Genomic DNA, 9,169 nt, shown 5'->3' on the forward strand with positions numbered 1-9,169 from the left:
ACAGGTTGGCTTCAGGAACGGATATTCTACGATGGATCATATCCATGTCATCAATCAGGTAATCGAGAAATCTGTGGAGTACCATCAACCTCTCTGTATATCTTTCATAGATTATGAAAAGGCATTTGATTCAGTAGAGATACAAGCAGTCATAGAGACATTGCGTAATCAAGGAGTACAGGAGGCATACGTGAATACCTTAACAGATATCTACAAGGATTCCACAGCTACCTTGGTTCTCCAAAAGAAAAGCAGAACGTTACCTATCAAGAAAGGGGTTAGGCAAGGAGACACAATCTCTCCAATGCTATTCCCTGCATGCTTAGAAGAAGTATTCAAGCAGAACTGATAGTTGGGCGAGTTGGTACGAATTCATGCGCAAAAAGATTACACTAAGTATTCAAGCTCTTAGACTGGGAAGGCTTAGGAGTGAGGATCAACGGCGAATATCTCATCAACCTTCGGCTTGCAGATGACATTGTCCTATTCAGCAACAATGGAGACGAATTACAGCAAATGATTGAGGATCTTAATCGAGAAAGTGTAAAAATTGGGTTGAAGATGAATATGCAGAAGACAAAGATAATGTTCAACAGCCTGGCAAGGGAACAAGAATTAGGATCGCCAGTCAGCCTCTAGAGTCTGCAAAGGAGTACGTTTATCTAGGTCAATTACTCACAGAGGACCCTGATCATGAGAAAAAAATCCACAGAAGAATAAAATTGGGTTGGAGTGCATACGGCAGGCATTGCCAAATCCTGACTGGGAGCTTACCACTGTCGTTGAAAAGAAAAGTGTACAATTATTGCATTCTACCGGTGATAACATATGGGGCAGAGACTTGGAGGTTAACAAAGAAGCTCTAGATCAAATTAAGGACCGCACAAAGAGCAATCGAACGAAAAATCTTAGGACTAACGTCAAGAGACAGGAAGAGAGCGGTGTGGATCAGAGAACAAACGGGGATAGCCGATATACTAGTTGACATTAAGCGGAAGAAATGGAGCTGGGCAGGCCACGTAATGCGTAGGATCAAGGATGGATAACCGGTGGACCATTAGGGTTACAGAATGAATACCAAGAGAAGGGACGCGCAGTCGAGGTCGGCAGAAAACCAGATGGGGTGATGAAGTTAGGAAATTTGCACATGCAAGTTCGAATACGGTAGCGCAAGACAGGGTTAATTGGAGATCGCAGGGAGAGGCCTTCGTCCTGCAGTGGACATAAAATATAGGCTGATGATGATGATGATTTTTGTGTTTGCTGTCAAATTGAGACGGCCGAGGGTCCACGTTTGTAGCAGACGACACGCTCTACGGGTGCCGCGCTGCCGGTTCTGCGTCGCCGTCGCCGCCGGTCTCCGCCACTCAGCGCATGTGCACGTCGAAGCAAGCTGTTCAGTGTTTTTCCACGCGCCTCGACAGATGGCGCTACGCGATGTATAATTTAGCGTACACGGTTTGTCCCGAGCGAATGCGTTGCGCGGCGGCGGACTCGGCTCTCCTGTTTATCTTACTCCGTGGTCCCGGTCTCATCCTCTCGTCGGCAAGAAAACTCGCCGTTCGCGAGGAAAACGGCCGTCGAACGGCGGCCCGCGAATGGCAAACGGCATGCGGCGAGTTACCGTGCCGGTAACGGGGACGTGGACTCAGCGCTTCTCGGCTACCCGCTGTTGCTGCGGTGCCGGCCCGTGTTCATGCGAAACATGTCGCTATAGACTCTGTGTTGCGCGCACGTCTGGAAAGGCCAACAGGGTCACACTCTGTTCGCGCCCCTAATCAGACCACTAAGAACGACTGTGTTGGAACGTGGCTCATTTGGCACTTGCCTTGCGGGTTGTAATCATAAGATTCCCAAGGCGCACAAGCGAGCAACACGACGAGGAAGAGCAGGGAGCACGCGTACCTGCTAGCAGACAAACCGGAAGTCGTAGGTTCTTGTTCGACCAATGGACATCGTTTCCGCTGTTGACATCACCAGATGCACCCTGCTGACATCGTGACGACCGCTGGGCATACCGGAAAGGCGAGGGTAGGAGGACGGCATAGTTTTTGTTTTGTGGCGCTCCCGCGGCGCGTAGCGCTGCAGCGTTTGGCATCGTTGATCGCGACGGCATTCTGAACTCGATGCGCGTGTTTACGTGAAATGTTCAAAAAATATCTGAGGTGGTTTTAAGGCGAAAGCCTTAGTCATGCTCATGACTATGACTTCGACCATCAACCTTTAGCCTTTTCCTTCACTTAGTAGCACATCCGAACACATTCCATTGGTTTTTGGGGAGCTTTGTTCTTTTTTTGCTGAGTCATTCTCATTTTTGTTGAGTCATACTCATGAATATGACTTCTACCACCACCCTTTAGTGTTTCCTTCACTTAGTACTCACGTCCGAACCCATTTCAATGGTTTTTGAGTATGAATATTTTTTTGCTGAGTCATTCTCAATTACGCCGAGTCATGCTCATGACTATGACTTCTACCACCATCCTTTAGCGTTTCGTTCACTTAGTATCCACGTCCGAACCCATTTCAGTGGTTTTTGAACGTTAATCTTTGTCACCAACCCCGTGAACGAGGCGCAAACGCCGGACCAAATTCCGAAGCTGACTTATCAGCTTCCGAAATTAATCCCACGAAAGCAAGGATAATTAAGAATGGGCCCTCTGGTGCGCCAGCGAACGCCGGTTGCTGTCCAAAGACCGAGTCAGAGCCCAGAGTTGTCGAAACACAGCAAAATATATTCTTTACACAAGGCAGTTACACACACACTTGCACACTTAGGCTAGACACAGCGCAATACAAATCAGATGGGTATTCACAAAACACAGGAAAATAACGACAAGCACTAAGAGTGCAACACGTAAAGTACGAAATGAAAAGGAACACTAAGTGTCCAATCGTATTCACCGTGCTGGTCTTTCGTCGGACGATGTCGGCGTAATTCGGGGCACATCTCGACGAAAGAACTTCTTCCGGAAATGCAGACGCTCGATGAACTCGTCGACTAGCTTGCCGGGGAATCCCCTTCTTCCGCAGACGGTCAGCCTTCACGTTACATCTCTTCACCGGAGCGGTCTGAACTGAACTCCGAACTGACGATTCTCGCACGGCGGTTATATAGCTTCCACATGCACTCTCGAACTTTCCTATCAGAGTCGTGATCTCGTAGCATGGCCAAAGCCTGGGAATCTTCTAGTCTTTTATCGCACCTTCGACCGCCGCCGTCGGAGCGTCGTCAAGGGGGGGGGGGGTGATGACTCATCTAGTTGGCGCACGCTCACGCTGTAGCAATCTCTCTCGACTCGCCGGGTGAGAAGGTGTCTCGGCGCACGCGTGTGCTCTCTCTCTCTCTCTCCGATTAACCTCGCTTCGTCGTCTAGACTGGTGGTCACGTCGGCTGTTTGCGGCATATGCGCTCTCCTCCTCGGTTGAAGTTTCCGTGGGGCCGGCGTGTTATTTCGCTGGCTTGCGTGACACGCGGCGCGCGCTTTGATTACGTGCTCTTTTGTGACAATTTTTTGCTGAGTCATTCTCCGTTTCGCTGAGTCATGCTCATAACTATGACTTCTAACACCATCCTTTAGTGTTTCGTTCACTTAGTAGCCACGTCCGAACCCATTTCAGTAGTTTTTAGTGTTACTATATTTTCGCTGAGTCATTGTAATTTTTGCTTAGTCATGCTCATGAGTAGACCTTTAACATTATTCTTTAGTGTTTCCTTCAATTAGTACCCACGTCCGAACCCATTTCAGTGACTTTTGAGTGTTAATCTTTTTTCGCAGAGTCATTGTTATTTTTGCTGAGTCATGCTCATGACTATGACTTCTTCCATCATCCTTTAGTGTTTCGTTCACTTAGTGCCCACGTCAAAACCCATTTCAGTGGCTTTTGAGGGTTAATCTTTTTCGCTGACTCATTGTCATTTATGCTGAGTCAAGCTCATGACTATGATTTCTACTATCATGCATCCTTTAGTGTTTCCTTCACTAAGTACCGACGTCCGAACCCATTTGAGTGTTAATCTTTTTCGCTGGGTCATTGTTATGACCTACATGACACGCATGTCATGACATTTATGTCATGACCTATCACTTGTGTTCGTTATACACTCCGGTCATACTATGCCAGTTGTGGTACCTACCAAGTTAACGAAACGTCCATGGGAGCACCAAGACGTAGGTGGCTGTTTCATGACCTTCATGACCCGCACGTACTTACATTCATGTCATAACATATCATTTATGTTCGTCATGTACTCTTGTCATAGTATGCCGATTTTGGTACATACCAAGTTAACGAAACGACCATGAGAGCACAAATACGTAGGCGGCTATATATATATACACATATATATATATATATATATATATATATATATATATATAGATACTGTCAAAGTAGCAAACGTTTGCCAAGAAATGCTTCGCATTTAATAAGGGTGGCTCAAAGATTTCCGCTGTGCGGCCCTTGTCGGCCATGTGTACGCTCACACCGCCCTCGCTTTGTCGTCTTTCCAAGCGCTTGCGTGCGTAGTTTCCTTCCGCTCTTCTAGCGTGGCAGTCCCGTCACGCGTGTCTAGTTTCCTCGGGCTCCCCGGGGTCGCGGTAGGCTTCCATGGGAATGTATGCCGTCGATCAAGACCGCCGATCAAAATAAAAGTGTGTGTGCGCGTGTCTATCTTCGGGATGACCGCTGTCACCGCTCAAGAGAAATAAAATTTTCTCATATCTTTGATCTAACTTCTGTGTCACCTCTATGTCGTATGCTAAAGTTCTTCGCTGGTAATCCACCTTTACAGCAGTAGAACGGCGCGTGATTTTCTTGCTCTCTCGCCGCCTTCGTATTAGCCGATATACAGCGAAATCTATTCATGGTATCGTTGTCGAGATATGCAAAGCAAAACGTGAGAAGTTAGCGCGAACTAGTAAACTATAGCCCCAACAGGCCATTTCTGCCCAGCTCGCCATTGGCAATCGCTTAGTTTCGGGACAACAAATTTAAAAGAAGACTTGCATTGTTGCAATGCATTGTTGCATTGTTAAAAGAAGATTTGCAGCACTGGTGCTGAAGGGACTCGGAAACTTCAGTTCGTCGAGAGGTGCGAGGAAAAAAACACCACCCAAGCACTCCGTACAGATGGTTAACCAGCGAAGCTAACACGTGCGGCCCCGGTTATTAGCAGTGGGTTAATCCCGACGCTGTATTGAAGTGTTTCTCAATTATTGGTTACATGTTTGTTTTTCTAGTGGAACGCCAGTGCCAATGGCGGACGGATGCTGCTAACCACGACGCCGAGCTAATTCGAGATATCGAACGCATGCGACAACGGCGAGCCGAGGAGGCGGCGTTGCGGGCAGAGCAGCGTCAACATGGAAATGGCGGAAACGCGTTCGCCAGGACAAACGTCCGCTTTCGGTGGGAGTTTCTCGAGTGGCACTTTGGCCATAGAGAAAGAAAAAGACAAAGAGAGGACACTCCGAGAAATCTGGCCTCAGGAGTACGACACGACTACGTAACGAACTAGTGCTCCCACCAAACGCCAGAGGACGCAGGCGCAAAAAAAAATGTTATGAATCCTGCTCAATTTTTACAAAATAATAATTATACCCCCAAAATTGTCGTGTTTTTTATACATAAAAACAGAATTTATCCAAAGCACCTTCCGTGCTTTTTCTTCTTCATCCAACTGCCTTCAACACCAGAGCCGCGTGATCGCCTTTTCTCTGGTTCCTGGATCAGTGAACGTGACCATGTTCTAAGTCGGTGTGGTCAAGTATCGGGCGGTGGTATTATACTGTTCGTTTGGAGTTTTCGTTTTTATTTTGAGTTGTATATCGTTTCTTTTTTCACCTTCTCGTTTAGTGTGTTGCGAGCCAGTCAGACTAACCTGATGTCTCTCTCTCCTCCCGGTCAAGGGCATTCCCCTTGGCTAGCTTCTCTCCCGGCTCGAGAGTGGCCGATAGACAAATTTTTAAGCAGTGGCAACAGGATTGTCCCTGTGGCTCTAGTACCTACCAATGGGGGATCAATTCAAATGAAAAACCCGAAAGCCATTCAAGTGGAGCTTCGAAAGGCCACCACCCACTTCCAGAAGATCACCGAGGTCCGTCAATTTGGTCGTGGTGGTATTCTGTGCTGCTCATCAGACCAGGAATGTGTTCAAGAACTTCTCAACTGTTCCGAATTTGCATCAAATCCGGTGAGCCCGCTTATTCCAGCACACCTTGCTTGCTCGAAAGGCTTAGTTCGCGGTGTCGGCGCGAGCCTGGACCTATCAGAGGTATTAGACTTATTTTCAGTTGCTGGTGCTGTTTCTGTATACCGATGCAGCCGAATTATCGAGAACAAGAAGTCGCCTATGGAATCGGTCATTGTTACGTTCGCGGGAACAGCCCGTCCATCTGAAATTAAGGCATGGCCCCTAATATACAAAGTAGAGCCACTAACTCCACGACCACTACAGTGCTCGAAATGTTGGTGTTACGGGCACAGCATAAAAGGCTGCAGGTCTGTCACTCGATGCCGACTATGTGGAGAAAATCACGACAGCACAGACTGTAAATCTCAGGAGGAAAAATGTTGTCTGTGTCACGAAGCTCACGCGGCAGACTATTCGAACTGCACGGCGAAGGAGCAAGAATTAAGAATTCTTGAAGTGGTGGAACGCAGGCGATACTCACGTAGAGAAGCGTTTATTGAGGTTCAAGGAAGAACCCAGGGCTATGCAGGTGTAACAGCTCGTCAACCCGCTGGCTTAGATATTTCTGTATCCAAGGCCATAGCAGAGGCAGTAGAGAAGGCTACAGAAAAGGCCATGGAACGTCTTGCGACAACTATTTTTGAGTCCTTGGCACAAATGCTGTCTAGTCAGCTGGCGCAGCTCATTTACACAACCTCTACCCAGGTTCAAGCATGCCAAGTTTCAAATATTCTAAATCTAGGTCCAAACTAAACATCGTCACCCAACCCAGTAACTAACTCTCCTTGCGCAGGACCTTCTACTCGTCTAGAGACGGAACCAGCACCCCTAACAGATGATTATGAAGAATTTCAGGATGTAGACATGGAACTTAAGAGTATGAAACGCACCAGATCTCCTCCCCCCAAAATTTCCCCTAAGTCAAAACCTAAAAAATTTGTAAAAGAGAATCTTTCCAAGAAAGACTTCTTGAAAGAGAGCATTTTAGAGCAGGCGGTCTCCGCCACCGTTCTATCTTCACCATAGGCTCTCTAAAAATCTTACAGTGGAATTGCCGTTCGATTGCTTCTGCTGCTACAGATTTATCATATATTCTTCTGAATTTTCCCCAGACATAATTGTATTACAAGAAACCTGGCTCTCAAATGATCAAAAGTTTTTCCTAAAAAATTATCGATTATTTCGTTTGGATCGCCCTTCTAGAGGTGGTGGCATTGCTTTCTTGATTTCAACAAAATTTAGTCACAAGGCCACGATATCGTATCAATGTATGTCTGCTGAATGTGAAATTTTAGCATTAGACATAACACTTCCAGACTGCTCCCCCTTTTCCCTAGTTAATTTATATTTCCCGGCAGGAGTGCAGGATACCCGATGCCTAGACATCGCATTAGCTTCGTGCAAAAAAGACATAATACTCGCTGGTGACTTCAATTCTCATCACGTGTCTTGGGGGTTTAAAACTGACTTGGGTGGAAAACGCCTGTGGGAATGGACTCTTGACAATAACCTTTCTTGTATAAATTCAAAAGTTGTTACGTTTGTTCGCGGCCATTCTCAATCAGCTCTAGATCTCGCTTTTTCCAGCTCATCTTTAACTATATCCTCGTGGAAAACTATAGACTGTGCAACCAACAGCGACCACCTTCCTATTATATTTGAGATTGATTTCCCTGTGATTCCACTCAGCAGAAAACATATCACATTTGTAAATTATGACAAACTTCAAAAGGAGTTGAAGTCTACGATGCTCTCCCGTATGAATATGCAAAAGGATATTAGGGCTATGAGTCTCTGTGCAGTTTTGAAACGTTCCTTAAAGAGTTCAGCTTTTAATTTAAGCTCCGCCACAGGTAAATCTTTTAGCCCTTGGTGGAATTCGGAATGCACGCTGGCTCACCGAAAACGGAAAGCTGCTTGGAAGAAACTTCTCTGTAATCAATGTGCGAAAAATTGGAGTGATTACCAATTCGTTGCATCATCTTTCAAGCGTACGATAGCTAAAGCCAAACATGAGTATGACGAGAATAAATCAACTTATCTCTTTAATTCTAAAAACAAGAAAGCCCTTTTTAGATTTTTACGCTCACGAAAGATGATTCCGGTTCCAGCAAATATTGACTCTTTCGTCCTCTCGCCACGCGAATTGTCCGAATTATTGGAAAATATTGGAAAGGGCCTAGAAAATAGATTTTCTTCAATAGTTCCACCATACCAATTGAAATCACTACCGCTAGAAGAATTTAAGGAAGTTACGTTTCAAGAATTGGCGGCTGTTGTTCGCTCTCTGTCTTCTTCAGCACCAGGACCAGATGGAGTTACCACAGCTGTGATAAAAATTCTGTATGAATTGTCTCCGCACGAAATTTTGAATATGGTAAATTATTCTTTAAAAAATGCCTGGATACCCTCAGAATGGAAAATTGCTAAGGTAATTCCGATACTCAAAAAACGTGGAGGTGGATATTATTTAGATAATATTAGACCAATTTCTCTCACATCCAACTTGGTTAAACTAATAGAAAGAATTTTGAATAGCCGAATGACGACATACATAGCTGAAAACTCAATACTTAGCCCCAGTCAAATTGGCTTTATATCAGGGTGCTCGATATGGTGTGCGCACATAGATCTAGAGAGTCGAGTACTACTTGCACGTCGTAGGCGAGAATATTCAGCATTGGTGACTTTAGATCTAGCTAAAGCTTATGATTCAGTGGAGCATGGACTTCTGATAAAGCAGCTAGAGATGTACAGGTTTCCGAAATACATCACGGCGTGGATTGCAGAATTTTTAAGGGAAAGAGAATTTTATTGTTTTCAAAGCGGATGTTCATCGTCAAGGTATAGACAGAAACGCGGAGTACCACAAGGATCAGTGTTATCTCCTGTTTTATTTAATATATTTTTAAGCTCCATCCCTTCGCTCCAGGACATTCATGAATACGTTTATGCCGATGACATCGCTTTTTT

Source organism: Dermacentor silvarum, chromosome 4 (assembly GCF_013339745.2).
Source record: "Dermacentor silvarum isolate Dsil-2018 chromosome 4, BIME_Dsil_1.4, whole genome shotgun sequence".
NCBI classification, from domain to species: domain Eukaryota; kingdom Metazoa; phylum Arthropoda; class Arachnida; order Ixodida; family Ixodidae; genus Dermacentor; species Dermacentor silvarum.